General features: G+C 44.9%; 1 protein-coding gene and 1 non-coding gene across 3 annotated transcripts in view; both read left to right on the forward strand.

Annotated features, from left to right (window-relative positions):
- The window catches only part of Shld1 (shieldin complex subunit 1), a 72,775-nt gene that overhangs the window by 29,912 nt on the left and 28,208 nt on the right, over nt 1-14,655 (forward strand). The gene's annotated exons all lie outside the window — the stretch shown is intronic.
- LOC116092663 lies at nt 438-540 on the forward strand. The gene has a single exon (XR_004119401.1). It is a non-coding gene; the product is annotated as a U6 spliceosomal RNA (small nuclear RNA).

Here is a 14,655-nt window from a genome sequence, read left to right on the forward strand (position 1 = left end):
ATGACCACCAAGGACAGCAGCAGCAGTGGAGTACAGGCATCTGGAGCCCAGAAGACAAGCTGTATGCTGCAAAGGGCAGAGCTGGAAAAGTGACGGGTTAAGCCCTTAGAGGAGCCCAGAAGATTGTGAGTTGGATCCCAGACATTGGTTTTGCTTTTGATTGTGACTGTGCCCTGATATTTTTCCCTCTTGAAGGAAGAATGTATTTTAGTGGAGCCCACAGTTAAGAGACTTTGAATTTTAAAAGATATTGGACATTTTAAATTGATTGAACTTTTAATATGTAAAAACTGTAGGACTTTAGATCTGTTCCAAAGACAGCTTAGGAAAGTCTCTTCTCACCTCCCACCGTGTAGGTTTCAGCTATTGATCACAGGTCATCAGGCTGGCAGAAGGTTCCTTACCCTGCTTAGCTAGCTCACTAGCTAAGTTAGTATTTGCTTCAGCAGCACATATACTGAAATTGGATCGATACAGAAAAGATTAGGATGGCCCCTGTGCAAGGATGACGTGCAAAGTAATGAAACATTCCCATATTTTAAATAATATGAAAGTACTGCTTCACTTTAATGCTGTGTTAATTTTTTTACCTTTTGAGATTTTTTGTTTCAAAAATACCTCATCTGGTAAGATAATAAGCATTGTGCAATACAGATGTTGTCAGCACAGGGGCCCTTTGTCAAGCGCAGTATTGCCACTGCCTGCCACCACCCACTGGTAGGTAAAGTGACTTCTGCCTTCTGTGTGTTTCCATGTCAGGAAAGAGCATGTTTACCTCAGTGCCACTAAACAGTAAAGTTATTTGGGTCGAATTTAAAGAAATTTTCTCTAAAATGCGTACATACTTAGGTAGCTGTAAGCATAATTACTTTATCTTACCCCACATCAGTGTGCATGGGGAGATTTCTAGTCATGTGCAAGTAGGAGCACTTCCACTGGGTTCACTGGAGGCTTGCTTATTTAGGCCAAAAGATGCTGAAGTACCAAATGGTGCCTCTTTCCTGAATTTTGAGATTGGAAATGTAGATGATATGCTGTATGCCAGGTCTCAGAAATAGAATTTGGGTCATCCAGTTTCCATTCTGAGCTGGAGAACCATGAGGTTCTGGAGCAGCCTATCCAATATGGTACCACCAGTTATATAAGGCCATGTGACTCTAAAATCCATGGCCCTGAGTCATGGTGGCTGTATTTCAAGTGCTCTAAGAGCGACCACCATATTAGGTGACTCATGAAGAACATTCCCATCACAGAAAGGCCTGTTGTAAATAAAAGAATCAGAAATGAACTTTTCTAACAGCCTAACAGCTTTATAAGACTATTAGTCTAGTCTCCTTATTCAATGAATATAAAGTGTAAAAATAAAAACATGTCCTTTTAAGAGCATTTTTAAGTTCACAACACAATTGGAAGCACTGAGATTTCTCATATACATCCTCTCTCACACATGCACAGTTCTCCCCACCACAGTGACACACTTACTGCTGTCAGCAAAGTACATAGGTCACACATGTGTTCACTAGGTGTGATACAACCTCTGGACTTGGACACATGTAAAGTTACTTCTATTGACCACTGTGTTATTATGCTGCTTAGCTTTCTCGTTACTGTGACCAAATATTCATTAAAAAAAAAAAAGAAAAACTTAAAAGAGGAAGGGTTTATGTGCTCATGATTTGCAAGGTTTCTTACATGGTTGCTTGGACTCATGGGCTTGGTTAGATTCTCAGAAAGCAGGGCACTATGGGAAGGCTGTTTCTCCAGAGAATGGGGGCAGGGCAGAGAGAGGAGAACCAGGGGCGAGGACAATTGTCCAAGGCCAGCGACTCTCCCCAGGAACTGTTTCTCCCAACTGAAGTCTCACCCTAAGTATCTAACCATCCAGGACAGCCTTTGGTACCAATGGAGGACCAGGCATTTAGACAAAGGGGCCTGTAGGAGGTATCTCACGCCAGAGCGCAGCCAGGTCACACAGAATAGCTTTATTGCCTTGAAAACCTCTCCTCTGCCTATTCACTCTTCCTGTCCTCTCCCTCAACTTCTGCCTCTAGCTGAAGGGTTTTGTTTTTGTTTTTGTTTTTGTTTTTTACATTTGTTTTTACTGTTCCCACAGTAAAAGCCTTTTTCTAGAATGTACATTCAGAGAAATAGCAGTTTAAAAAAATTGAATGTGTATATTCGTGTATGTGGATGAATATGTATATGCCTGTGTGCAAAATATGTGGACACATTAGACAGCCTTGGACAAGCTTCTTAGAAATACTGTTCAAGTCCTTTGAGTGACAGCGTCACTCATTGGCCTGGAGCTCACTAGTTAGGCTAGATTGGCTGGCCAGTGAACCCCAGCAATCCTCCTGTCTCCAACTTCCCGCCACTGGGATAACATGTGTGTCCTCGTGCCCAGCATCTTTGAATGAGTTCAGGGGATTATAATCAAGTCCTCATGACCGCAAGGCAAGCCAGTGCTGACTGAACTGTCTCCCCAACCTTGTTAGAGTCTGTGCTGTCAATTGCAAACTTTTTTTAGATGACATGGTTTGAGTGAGAATGGCCTCCATAGGCTCATATGTTTGAATGCTTGGTCCCCACTTAGTGGAACTGTTGGAAAGGATTAGGAGGTATGTCCCTGTTGGAGGAGGAGGGGTGGATTTTGAGGGTTCTAAAGCCCATGCCCACCAGGTCTGGTCTCACACTAACTCTGTCTGCAACGTGTGGACCAGGTATGAGCTCTCAGGTAATGCTTCAGTGCCATGATGACTCATGTTCCCTGCCATTTTGACCATGGACTAAGCCTCTGAAACTGTCCTCAAGCTCCCCATGACATACTTTCTTCTATAAGCTACCTTGGTCATGGTGCTTTTTCACAGCAATGGAACAGCAACAAAGACAATACATTTTCTAAGAATAGATTTTCAAGATCATACTTCAGTGTGTGTGTGTGTGTGTGTGTGTGTGTGTGTGTGTGTGTGTGTGTGTGCTTGCTTGAATCCATGTCATGTATATGAAAGTATTCACAGAAGCCAGAAGAGGGTGTCAACTCCCCTGGAGCTAGAGTTACAAGCACTTGTGAGCTGCTCAATATGAGTGCTTGAAACAGGTCTCTGACACTCTGAAGAGCAACAAGTGTTCTTAACCACTGAGCTGTCTCTCTAGCAACCCTATCCCGTTTTTTTTGTTTTTTTGGGTTTTTTGTTTGTGTATTTTAAAGCAGTGAATAGATTTTTTTTTCCTTGATCGTGTAAACCTCCTAGGCAGGTGGTGAGGCCAGCAAGGGAGCTTTCCTCCAAGCAGCCCCTTGGGAAGCCGGGCTCCTTCCATCACATGGCCCCTGGGCCTTGTCATTATTCAAGAAATCAAAACGACAAACACCATGGTGAAGTGGGCAAGATATCTTCAACGGGCCATAGGTTTCAGGAGCACATGTCATTTCTGACCTCGTGCCAGAGGAGAAGACGTGGTGAGGGGGCATCCTTGGCTGGAAATATTGTCTAGCTGTTTGTTAAAGGACACATAGTGGACTGTATCTAGGGAAACTATCTCAGAACTAGTGCTTGTGGTAGACAGAGCAAGATATAAATATCTCCTGTCCTTTCCACCAGCCATAACTGGTGACCCAGCCACCAGACAGAGCTGCCTGGCACAGTCGGTATGGAGTGACAGGCTGAGAAGCAGACTTCTGGATGCCCACCTTGCCATTAGAAAACAAAGTTCTATTTTGTTTTGTTTTGTTTGTTTGTTTGTTTGTTTGTTTATTCATTTATATTTTTAGGCAGGGTTTCATCAAGTAGCTTGGCTGTCCTGGAACCCACTGTGTAGATCAGGCTGGCTCCGAACTCAAAGAGATCAGCCTGGCTCCGAACTCACAGAGATCAGCCTGGCTCCAAACTCACAGAGATCAGCCTGGCTCTGAGCTCACGGAGATCAGCCTGGCTCTGAGCTCACGGAGATCAGCCTGTCTCGACTGCTCAGAAGCCAGGAATAAAGCATGAGCCACCACCCTAGCCAAGGCTGCATTTTAAAGGGGGACTTTCGGGAACAATGTAGCAGCAAAATGTCTAGTTTTCTGTGAGCTGCCATGTGGTGCTGGGTCTGAAGTCCAGCCCTAGGAGCTGAGGAGGGGCCGCTCATAACTGCCTTTCTCCTGACCCAAAAATGCCCAGTTTTCAACCATAGGCATCAAGCTTTGCTTTCTCTGGCTTATTTTGGGATCCTAAAATTTTGCTGGACTTTCTGGACCCTTGCATTGATATTGTTTTTTTCAGATCTGCAGTGATTTGATTCTTGTGGATTGTGTAGATGGCGCTGTAATCACTGGAGACCTTAGCCTTCCTTGCAAAAAAAACAGCGCTGGCTGTTATTGAATGGGGGCTTTCTGTACCCTTAGGACTAGAAGGGGCACCCAGAGCAAGCCCAGGACTGGAGGAAGGAAGGCTACTTATGGTTTGCCTAAATCATTACCTTGGAAAATACCACATTGATTCCCTCCTTGCCTTGTGCCTAAAGAAGGCATATTTCTTTGAAACAAATGAAAAGTGTGTACCTGTTTTTCTTGGCTCTTGTTAAAGTGCATGTGTGGGTCATCACTGACTGACAAGTGTAACCTGCCAGCTGCCTTCTTACACAGAAAAGTTGAATGGTCTTGTAGTCATGGTAACCTGCCTTTGCTAGTGAGTGAACAATGAAGAAATGGACCATTCTCTCCGATCCTGTCTGCTGTGCCTGATACACAGCACGAGGGCCTTCCAGGAGAGAGCAGGGTTAGGTCAGGCCATCAGCTCTGTTATCTCACACTCTTTCAGAGGCAAAGGCCCCTGACGATGCTTCTAAGAGCTCATCACTAGATTCCTTATTACAGTCTTGGCTGATCTGGCACATTTGGCAGCCCATGGTGCAAATGAGAAAGATATAGGTCTGACCAGGGAGCATTTTCCCTTCCTGTCTTTCTCCTTAAGGGGAGGATGTGCTTGCTGGGGAAGTTATTTCTGATATTAATGGGCCTATTGGCTGGGCTCAAAGACTGCCTGGGTTAAGATGGCAGGATGCCATTTAAAACAAGTAGTGGGGAGGGGATGTGCCATGGGGCTGTTACATCACAAGCAATCCTCATTTAACAGAGTACTGTTTTCACGATCTTATCTGCTGCAGGAGACCTTAAACAAATTGCTAATTAGCCTTTCAGGAATTTGCAGAGAGATCACTGGCTGTTATTGAGTGGGGGCTTTCTGTACCCTTAGGACTAGAAGGGGCACCCAGAGCGAGCCCGGAACTGGATGAAGGAAGGCTACTCATGGCCTGGGCACACCTAGGATGGTGAGGAAGGAGGCCAGAGGCCCGCTGGCAGCAAGGAGGATTTTCTTTGCTGTTTATGACTGTGAACTGGCTGCAGGTGACTTTTTCTTGCTGTCTAGGTTTTTCTTTTTGATTCTCTTGTTGGTCTGCGGTCCAGCCCTTTATTATTTGTGGCTAGTGACAAAATTCAACTCTTCATTGTTGAGCTACTACAGGAAGAATGACCCAGTTTTGTCCACAGCCTCAGCTCTCCTAATCTATCTTGAATAGCTATTTTTAATGTTTCTTTTTAAAAAAATATTATTTATTTATTTTTATTTATTCAAGTACACTGTAGCCATCTTCAGACACACCAGAAGAGTGCATCGGATCCCATTACAGATGGTTGTGAGCCACCATGTGGTTGGTGGGAATTGAACTCAGGACCTCTGGAAGAGCAGCCAGTGCTCTTAACTGCTGAGCCATCTCCCCAACTTCTTTTAGTGTTTCTTAATGTCATGAATTTCTTTAGGAACAGGTTTTATACCAGAGCTAATCATCCTTTGCTTATCTGTCTGTTTGGACTAAGGATTTCATACAGCTGAGGCTGGGCTTGAACTCTCTGTGTAGCTAAGGATGACTTTGAACCCTCTATCCTCCAGTCTCCTGCAGTTTACTTGGATATGGTCGTTGGTTTAACTACTACTCAGCTGCCTGTGTAGAGTTATTTCTTTTCTCTGAGGTGGGGTTTGCATAGGATGGCAAGATTCTCCCAGGTGACTTCACTCTAACAGTCCGCACAGGTAGCAAACAGCCAGATGGGTTTTGGGGAACCTTGTGTTTCTTCTTCTACAACTCTGCTGTTCTATGGACTGCTCACCCACCACACCATGACCTCTGCATCTCTTCATCTTTCATGCCGTTTCCTTTCCCAGAATTCCTTACCTTTCTAGTCTAGAGAAATACTGGAAATAACCAACCCACCTAGAGTGCAGTTCTCCCCTGCAGGTACCATGATAGCCCAATGACTTTGACCTCTGACCTCACTAGGTATGGTTTGTGTGTTGACCTTGCCGCTCCTTCTGGGAACTGCTACCTTAGATCATCCACCTATGGACAGACAACCATACTCCTCTACATTCTCTTATGGTGCCCTAAAGTTACCTGTGCAGTGGTCTTTCCAAACTTAAAGACGGTTCATACATAGCAGGCACTCTTCACTAGCTGAGAATGGTCACTATGAACAGTGGAGTCCAGACATTTTTTTTTCAATCACTTACTAACTGTATCATATGTCCTGTGTAAACAGGCTCCTTTGTTTCCCACCCTAATACCCACATTTAATTTCTACATGTCCCCTCTCAATCTTTCCAGAGGGCATGGGGGCAGAGGCCATTTTCATGTTGCTTATCATAGAGTCTCCAGGTATTAGAACAGCGTATGGAACATAACAAGTCACTCATAAGTATTTTCATTGATATTTCTTGTCTTTTAAAAAAGTATATGCCTGGGCTGGAGAGATGGCTCAGTGATAAAGAGCACTGACTCTTCCAGAGGTCCTGAGTTCAATTCCCAGCAACCACATGGTGGCTCACAATCATCTGTAATGGGATCTAGATGCCCTCTTCTGGTGTGTCTGAAGAGAGAAATGGTGTACTCATATACATAAAATAAATAATTAAATCTTTTTTTTTTTTTTCTTGAGACAGAGTTTTCTCTGTATAGCCCTGGTTGTCCTGGAATGCACTCTGTAGACCAGGCTGGCCTCGAACCCAGAAATCTGCCTGCCTCTGCCTCCCAAGTGTTGAGATTAAAGGCATGCACCACCACCGCCTGGCAAATAAATCCTTTTTTAAGAGTATTTATTTCTTGGTTTTTTGTTTTGTTTTGTTTTTTTTCGAGACAGGGTTTCTCTGTTTAGCCCTGGCTGTCCTGGAACTCACTCTGTAGACCAGGCTGGCCTTGAACTCAGAAATCTGCCTGCCTCTGCCTCCCAAGTGCTGGGATTAAAGGCTTGTGCCACCACCGCCCAGAGTATTTATTTCTTTATTGTGTGTGTATATGCCTGTCTCTGTGTGTGTGTATGTCTGTGTGTGTGTGTATGTGCATGTGTGTGTGACTATGTGTGTGTTCTGTGACACACATGTGGATGTCAAAGGACAACTTTTGGAGTTGGTCCTCTCTTTTTACCTTTCTGTGGGTTCCAGGGATTGAACTCAGGTCCCCATGCTTTCCCAAGAAGCACCTGTCTCCATGGAGCCATCTCACCGGTACCATTTGTCTATTGTAATTAGTTTCTTTTTTGAGACAGGGTTTCTCTAGGTAGCTCTGGCTGTCCTGACATTCACTCTGTAGATGGGGCTAGGCTTGAACTCAGAGATTCAAGTGTTTCTGCATCCCAAGTGCTGGGATTAAAGGCGTGTGCTACCATGCCTACCTTTACTTGTAGTTTCTTAATTTGTGATGCTAAGCAAAATATATTCTGTTTAATTTAGACCACATCAAGCCTACGTAGTAATTTTGAATATATGTAAATAGGCTTTAAGTCTAATTCAGAATTGACATCATTTTATATTACTTACAATTGTGACAGATTTTGTTATTAATGACTGGCAATTCTTTTTAAAGGTCAGAAGTGATGTTTAATAACCTGAGGAAAAATTGCCTTTGGAAACAGGAAGCAGCAAACATAGCCCTGAAACATCAATTTATTTGAGCCCTGCATGGCCCAATAATCTTTTCATCTGTCATTTCCTCCCCAGGTCTAATATTCTGGGAAAAGCTTCTGGGAAGGAAATTGAACGTGCACTTTATGATAACAGAGCCCTGTGTGGTTCATAAGCTGCACATATTAGGGAAAGATACTGATCAAATATAAAAGCAGCAGGCAATTAGCTTGAAGGGACTAAGGAGGATTATATAAAGTGAGAATCTGGAAAAATAAAGTGAGCAGATGGTCCTAATGAACTGGGAAGCTTGACTCTGCTGCATCCGTGAAAACTAATTGCCTCTTGTCTGCCTGGTCACCTAAGCTAGAACTGTGGCGTTTGGAGCAGACGCTATTAAAAGCACAATCCTGTCCAATTTCTTTCATTAGCTTACCAGTTAGTGTTTGGGTTTACATGGATCATTTGATTGATTTTGATTTAATTGTGTTTTGTTTTAATTGAGTTTAATTGTGCTGTGTTTTACTCAGCAGCTTGTCCTCTGTAATATAATTTGCTTTTAACTGCAGAATTATCTCTTGTGCCCTTCTTGATAAATAGCCTCTTATTCAGGAGGGAAAAAAAAAAAAACAAGCTTAGGGAATATCTATGAAGGTAACTCACTGTTTGGGGGTAGCATCTTGCTCTAGCCCAGGTTGACCTGGTCCTAGACTCTTGGTGGTCTCTGGACCTCAGCTTCCCATGTGCTGAGATTACAGGCAGGAGCCACCATGTCTGGCTTGAAGATATTTATTTCTTAATTTATCGTTTAGTGTGTGTGGCTGTGTGGTGTGTGTGGGGATGAGGTGGGTGTGTGGGTGTGGAGCAGGGGGGAACACACATGTGACACATGACATGCTTATGGAGGTCAGAGGACAGTTTTGTGAGGTCACATCTCTCCTACTTTCACAAAGGCTCCTGAGAACGAAGCCAGGTCTCTCACTAGCCCTTCCTCCCGGGTGACACTTATAAAGTAAATGCTCTGGTGCTTTCTATCCTATGTGGTGAAAGGTTGTATTTGCTCGAGTCCTGGGCATAAGATGGCATCCTTAGGATGTGAGCAGGAGAGCAGCCAGGCCTTAGTTCACAGAGAACTCCCTGTGTACAGTAGTATCTCCTCCAAAGCTGAGCATTTGTGTTCCCTGGAGCATAGCACTTCTAACTACTAAGTACATCCCTGAAGGGAACATGCCCATATTCACTGACAGTCCGAAGCACCAATGCCAATGATAACCGGAAACCACCTGAAGCTGCCACAACTGGAATGGATGGTCAGTGGTGGTTCTTCACAGTGTAGGTTCATCACTGAAAATGTACAGGTTGTCACAGTACACATGAATGACTGTCACAACCCAATTATAGGTGAAAGAACCCAGAACCCAAAGAGCACATTCTGTGTGACTTCCTGTTTTTAAGTCGGAACGACAGCAGTCTGGATCGATCACTCTGGGTTAAGAGCACCTGCTACTCTTGCAGGGGCCCCAACCCACATCAAGAGGCTCACAGCCACCTGGAACTCCAGCTCCAGGGACCGTGATGGCCTCTTCTGACCTCTGTGGGCACCTCCCTCTCCCCCCAACCCCCAACATGGTATACATATACACACAAGTAAATGAAAATAAAAGTACTTTTGAAAAAAGACACAGCGACACCAGGCAGTGGTGGCACACGCCTTTAATCCCAGCACTTGGGAGGCAGAGGCAGGCAGATTTCTGAGTTCGAGGCCAACCTGGACTACCGAGTGAGTTCAAGGACAGCCAGGGTTATACAGAGAAACCCTGTCTCGAAAAACCAGAAAAAAAGAAGAAAAAGAAAAAAAGAAAAGAAAAAAGACATAGTGATGTAGGTGATGGGTATCAAATAGCTGTAACTGCTAAGAAGATCATAGATGGAGGGTGCCGGATGAAGGCCTGGGGTTCTGGAGTTCCTCACCTCCGAGCTAATTGTTCTAGATGTGTTCAGTTCGTGGGAACCAATAAAAAGAGTGATGACTTTGTATATATGTATTTCACAGTCTAGTGGAAATTTTTAAAAATCCATGTGAAAATGTGACATTTCGGTCATTTAAAGAAGAGCCGCTTGGGGTTGGAGAGATGGCTCAGCGGTTAAGAGCACTGACTGCTCTTCTTCCAGGGATCCTGAGCTCAATTCCCAGCAGCCACATGGTGGCTCACAACCATCTGTAGTGGGATCTGATGTCCTTTCTGGTTTGTCTGAAGACAGCTACAGTTCACTCATATTCATAAAATAAATAATTAAAAAAAAAGAAAGAAAGAAAGAAGAGCTGTGCTTGACTCCAGGTCCTTTGTGCTTCGTCACAAGGTGACGCCAGTCCCAGCGGTTCAGTGGCCATTTAAAGTTTACTCAACGGGGTTACAGTGTCTCCAGAGGGAACTTTTTGCCTAGAGTAAAAGAGGCCATGTGACTCTTTGAGAACCCCAAGAATGTATCCAACTCCATGTCTTATTTTCCACCCAAGGCTGGGCATTATGGGTGTCTGAACAATACGTGATTGACTACTAACAACAGACAAATGATTGCCTGTTGACTTTGAAGAACTAGACTGCCCTTGCTCTGTCCTTGCCTGGGCAGCACAGTAATGCTTGCCCAGGTCCTAAGGGGAGTGGGTGAGCTAGCCCCAAGTGTAGAGCAAGAAAGAGCTGGCCCTGCCTTTCTGCTGTGAGGTGGTGTATAATAATAATTTGAATAATCCCTTTGAAACTTCTCTGTGTGAGTCAATCAATCAGTCTCTCTCTTTCAAAGTTTTCTGGTTTGCATGCTCATTGTAAAAGATCAGGAAATATACAAAAGCTCAAAGAGAACAATACATCCAAAATATTTCTACACAGTGGAGGAATTCTTGATTTGTTGTGTTGGGTTTTCTTCTTTTTCAATTCCCATTATACCATTGCTATAGTTCCTCTGTTTGTATGTGTGTGTGTGTTTCCAAAGTAGTCCAGGCTAGCCTTAAACTCACAATCTTCTCACTGTTGCCTCGAGTTCTGGATTTACAGGCCTGTGCTACATACACCCAACTCTTCTTTTTTTCTTTTTCTTCTTATCCTATTTGTTTGTTTGGGGTTTCCTTTGTGGGATGGGTGTTGAGACAAGGTTTTTCTGTGTAGCCCTGGCTGTCCTGGAACTCACTGTTTAGGCCAGGCCGACCTCAAAGTCAGAGATCTGCCTGCCTCTGCCTTCCAAATCCTGGGATTAAAGGTATGAGCACCACCATGTACTTTCTAAAGGTATCTTGAGGAAAGTGGAATTCTACATGTCACCAACTCCATTTCCTTCCTCCATGCACAGGAGGCTCATTAACATTGTAGTGCAAGCATTTGGAGTCTTAACATAGTGAGATGCAGAACTCTAGCTCCTAGTAACTGGGTGCATGCGTTTGTTTGTTTGTTTTTGACTTGTTTGTTTGACTTCTGAAGCAGGTTGTAGTCCTCCTCCCATATTCATGTCTTGTTCTTTAATAGGAGTTTCATTGAGACATTTTCTTTCTTTCTTTCTTTCTTTTTTATTTCGTTTTTTCGAGACAGGGTTTCTCTGTGTAGCCCCGGCTGTCCTGGAACTCACTCTGTAGACCAGGCTGGCCTCGAACTCAGAAATCCACCTGCCTCTGCCTCCTAAGTGCTGGGATTAAAGGCGTGCGCCACCACTGCCCGGCTCATTGTGACATTTTCATACATGTATGTCATCGTAACTTTCTTGTACGTCCCTTCCCCATCCATCCTTCTTTCTTCTTATTGGACTACTTCCTCTCCCAAGTACCACCTTTTGCTACTACAATGTAGACCCTTTCTTCTACCCCTATTAGGTCCACCCTTTACTTTACCTTAGTGGAAGCATGTATACTGCATACTCCTTGGGGTGGGGGTGGGGGTGGGGGTGGGGGTGTGTGCGCTTCGTGTGCGTGCGCGCGCGCGCGCTCACATCTCAACAACTTTCACCTTTCACCTTTTAAAACCTCATGCTTCCTGGTTTCTTGACCTTGGATCTAAAGATTTGCCCTTTCGGATTCTACCTGGATTTCTGGGTAGCTGTGGTGACTGTCATGTTTTTGGAATCACAGTAGCTGCTGCCATAGTATGACTAATGTGACCTCACCCTGCTGTCATGATGTTCTCAACCTGTGTGCTCTCAGGCACACACAACCTCACAACCTACTGTATTTGAGCTCTTGTTTTTGCCTTCTAAATTTGGGCTCTTAAACCAGTTCTAATTCAGCTTCTTAGGGTTCTTTCCTTGACTCCCTCAGACCTTTCTGACCCCTCTGACCCTCCTGAAGTGTGTGAGCAGCCCTAAGGAGCCCACAGCACTGATGGGATATCTCTCTTGAACCTTAATGGGTGCCTTGTATTGTCTGTTCTGTTTTAGAGCAGTATGATATTGTCACTGTCTCAGGGCCTTTGCTTAACTGTGTAGCTGTAAGTTATTGAGCATCCTGAACAGAGTCATCCAAATGCCAGGTGCTATGATGGTGTGTGCCAGGACCTGCATGAGGAATCAAGGAGTTTCTCAGAAAATGCAGAGAGGAAGTAGCTCGCACTGGCACGTTTATCATTTCCATTTTGTAGAGCCCTTAGCCATTGCCCAGGTTACTGTGCCTATCCTCCCGAAGTCTTCCCCTTTTGGAACCCCACCTGAGATATTCCTAGGCACCAAGGAGACAGAACTGCAGGGAATATCTGTATGCCATCCCTCCAACTCTGTAAGCATTATAGTACCTGCTCGAGGGTGTGCTTGCAGCCCTGAGGTTGCTACTGCACTCTGGTTAGGAAGGCAGTGGATGTTCGGTTTCTCCGAGCACAGGCCTCTCTTCAGGAGCAGTCTCCTACAGGAAGGAGGTGTATGGAGGGGGAGCGGGGGGAACATTTCAGAGTTCTGCCTCTGAGTCTTTCTCTTCAGATATATTTTAAAGGCTGTGTGTGTGTGTGTGTGTGTGTGTGTGTGTTGGCTAATGTACATGAGTGTGCAGGTATACACAGATGTGGAAGCCAGAGGAGGGCTTTAAAACCCCAACCACTGCCCAACATGTTGTTGCCTTGAGACAGACTCTCTCAGTGTACCTGAGGTTCGCAGACTCACCGACTCTCCCTTCCAACACTTAGGCCACAGTCGTGAAAAGCCATGCCCAGCTGGTTTTTTGTTTAGTTTTTTACATGATGCTGGGATCCTCTAACCCTGTGGGCAGAAGTCTGCTCTAAACAAGTTGAATGTGCTCCACAGCATGTTTTAGTCTGTTTTGGATAGTTTTAACAAAATACCATAGACTAACTAGCTTGTAAATAAAAGAAATCTGTTGCTTACAGTTCTGGAGGCTGGCAAGTCCAAGGTCAGGGGCCAGCCAATTTGGTGTGTGATGAGGATCTGGTACGTGGCTCCGAGATGGTACCTACTAGCTGTGTCCTTAAGTAGTGGGAAGGGCTGTCTGAGCTGTCCTTTATAAAGTCACTAATCTGTCACTCATAAAAACTCCTCCCCTCTGACTTAAACACCTCCCAGAGGCCCCACTTGTAGCATGATCACCTTGGGGTAGGATTTCAACATAGGAACCTGAGGAGACACACCTCTGCAGGCCAAGCATCCTGCTTTCCATTGTCAAACTTAGAAACCCAAGTCCCACTTCTTGTGTGTGCAAGAGGACTCCGGTCATGTTGCTTTTGTGAAAGGAGGCAGGACTGAAGCCAAAGCACTAACTAACTGAGTTGGAACCAGACATTTGCTTCTCTCCCCACTCCCAGCCCTCCAGGACCTCAATGCTCTTTGTGTGAGGGTTACTTGAGGCTACCCTTTGGCATTATAAACTAGGGCCCTCACCCGTTCTTCCTCATGCCCTAAAATACTCCCTAAAAGTGGGATGGGATCTCTCTACTTCCAGAAAATGTCAACCTGAGAAATGCAAACAAAATAACTTGATGAAGATGAATTTGCGCACTGACTGCAAGGGGTTGGTGGGGAGCCACTGGCCCCTGCTGAGTTGAAGATGGCGACCCAGAGGCTGCGCACAGGCATTGTGTTCCCTAGTAGTACCAGAGGCCTCAGGTAGAGGAAAGAAGGGAAGGTTGAGTAGGGAACATGGCTGCCAGTGTACACGTGCTGGGACTTTAAACAGGGTGACCAGTGGGGAAGGGGCACAAATGTCTCTTAGAGTCACTTGAAATGACCTTCTGGGCTGGACACTCTGGATCCCCTCTGGTCTTATCTAAATAAAGTAGTTCCCATACCATAGCTTATAAACCACAGGGACTCACTTTTCTTCCTTCTGTGGCCTTTTAGGAGAAGCAGAGGCCCAGCCCCAATGTATAGCTCTGCATTTATCCCATATGCTAAAGCGAAGGTGAGGGTTAAATGAGCTACCACCTTCAGGACCTGACTCATTCTCAACCTCCCTCCTCATCCAACAGCGAGTTGGTTTGGGGGGTATGGGGTGTTGTTTGGTTTTGGCTTTGAGACAGAGTCTTACTATGTAGCTTTGGCTAGTTAGATAGACCAGGCTGGCCTCAAACTCACAGAGCTGAGCCTGCCTCTTCTTTGGTAGCTTTGTTTGTTTTTCTCTCAGCAATGTGAACTGCTCCCTTGGTGTGTAGCTGAGGCGTGCCTGTGGAGATTTACAGTTTATTCAGGGAGTTACTAGTGTGTTTATAAAGCATCGTTTTCTTCGGGTTCTTCTTCTTTT

The sequence above is a fragment of the Mastomys coucha genome, unplaced genomic scaffold, assembly GCF_008632895.1.
Source record: "Mastomys coucha isolate ucsf_1 unplaced genomic scaffold, UCSF_Mcou_1 pScaffold15, whole genome shotgun sequence".
Classification (NCBI taxonomy): Eukaryota; Metazoa; Chordata; class Mammalia; order Rodentia; family Muridae; genus Mastomys; species Mastomys coucha.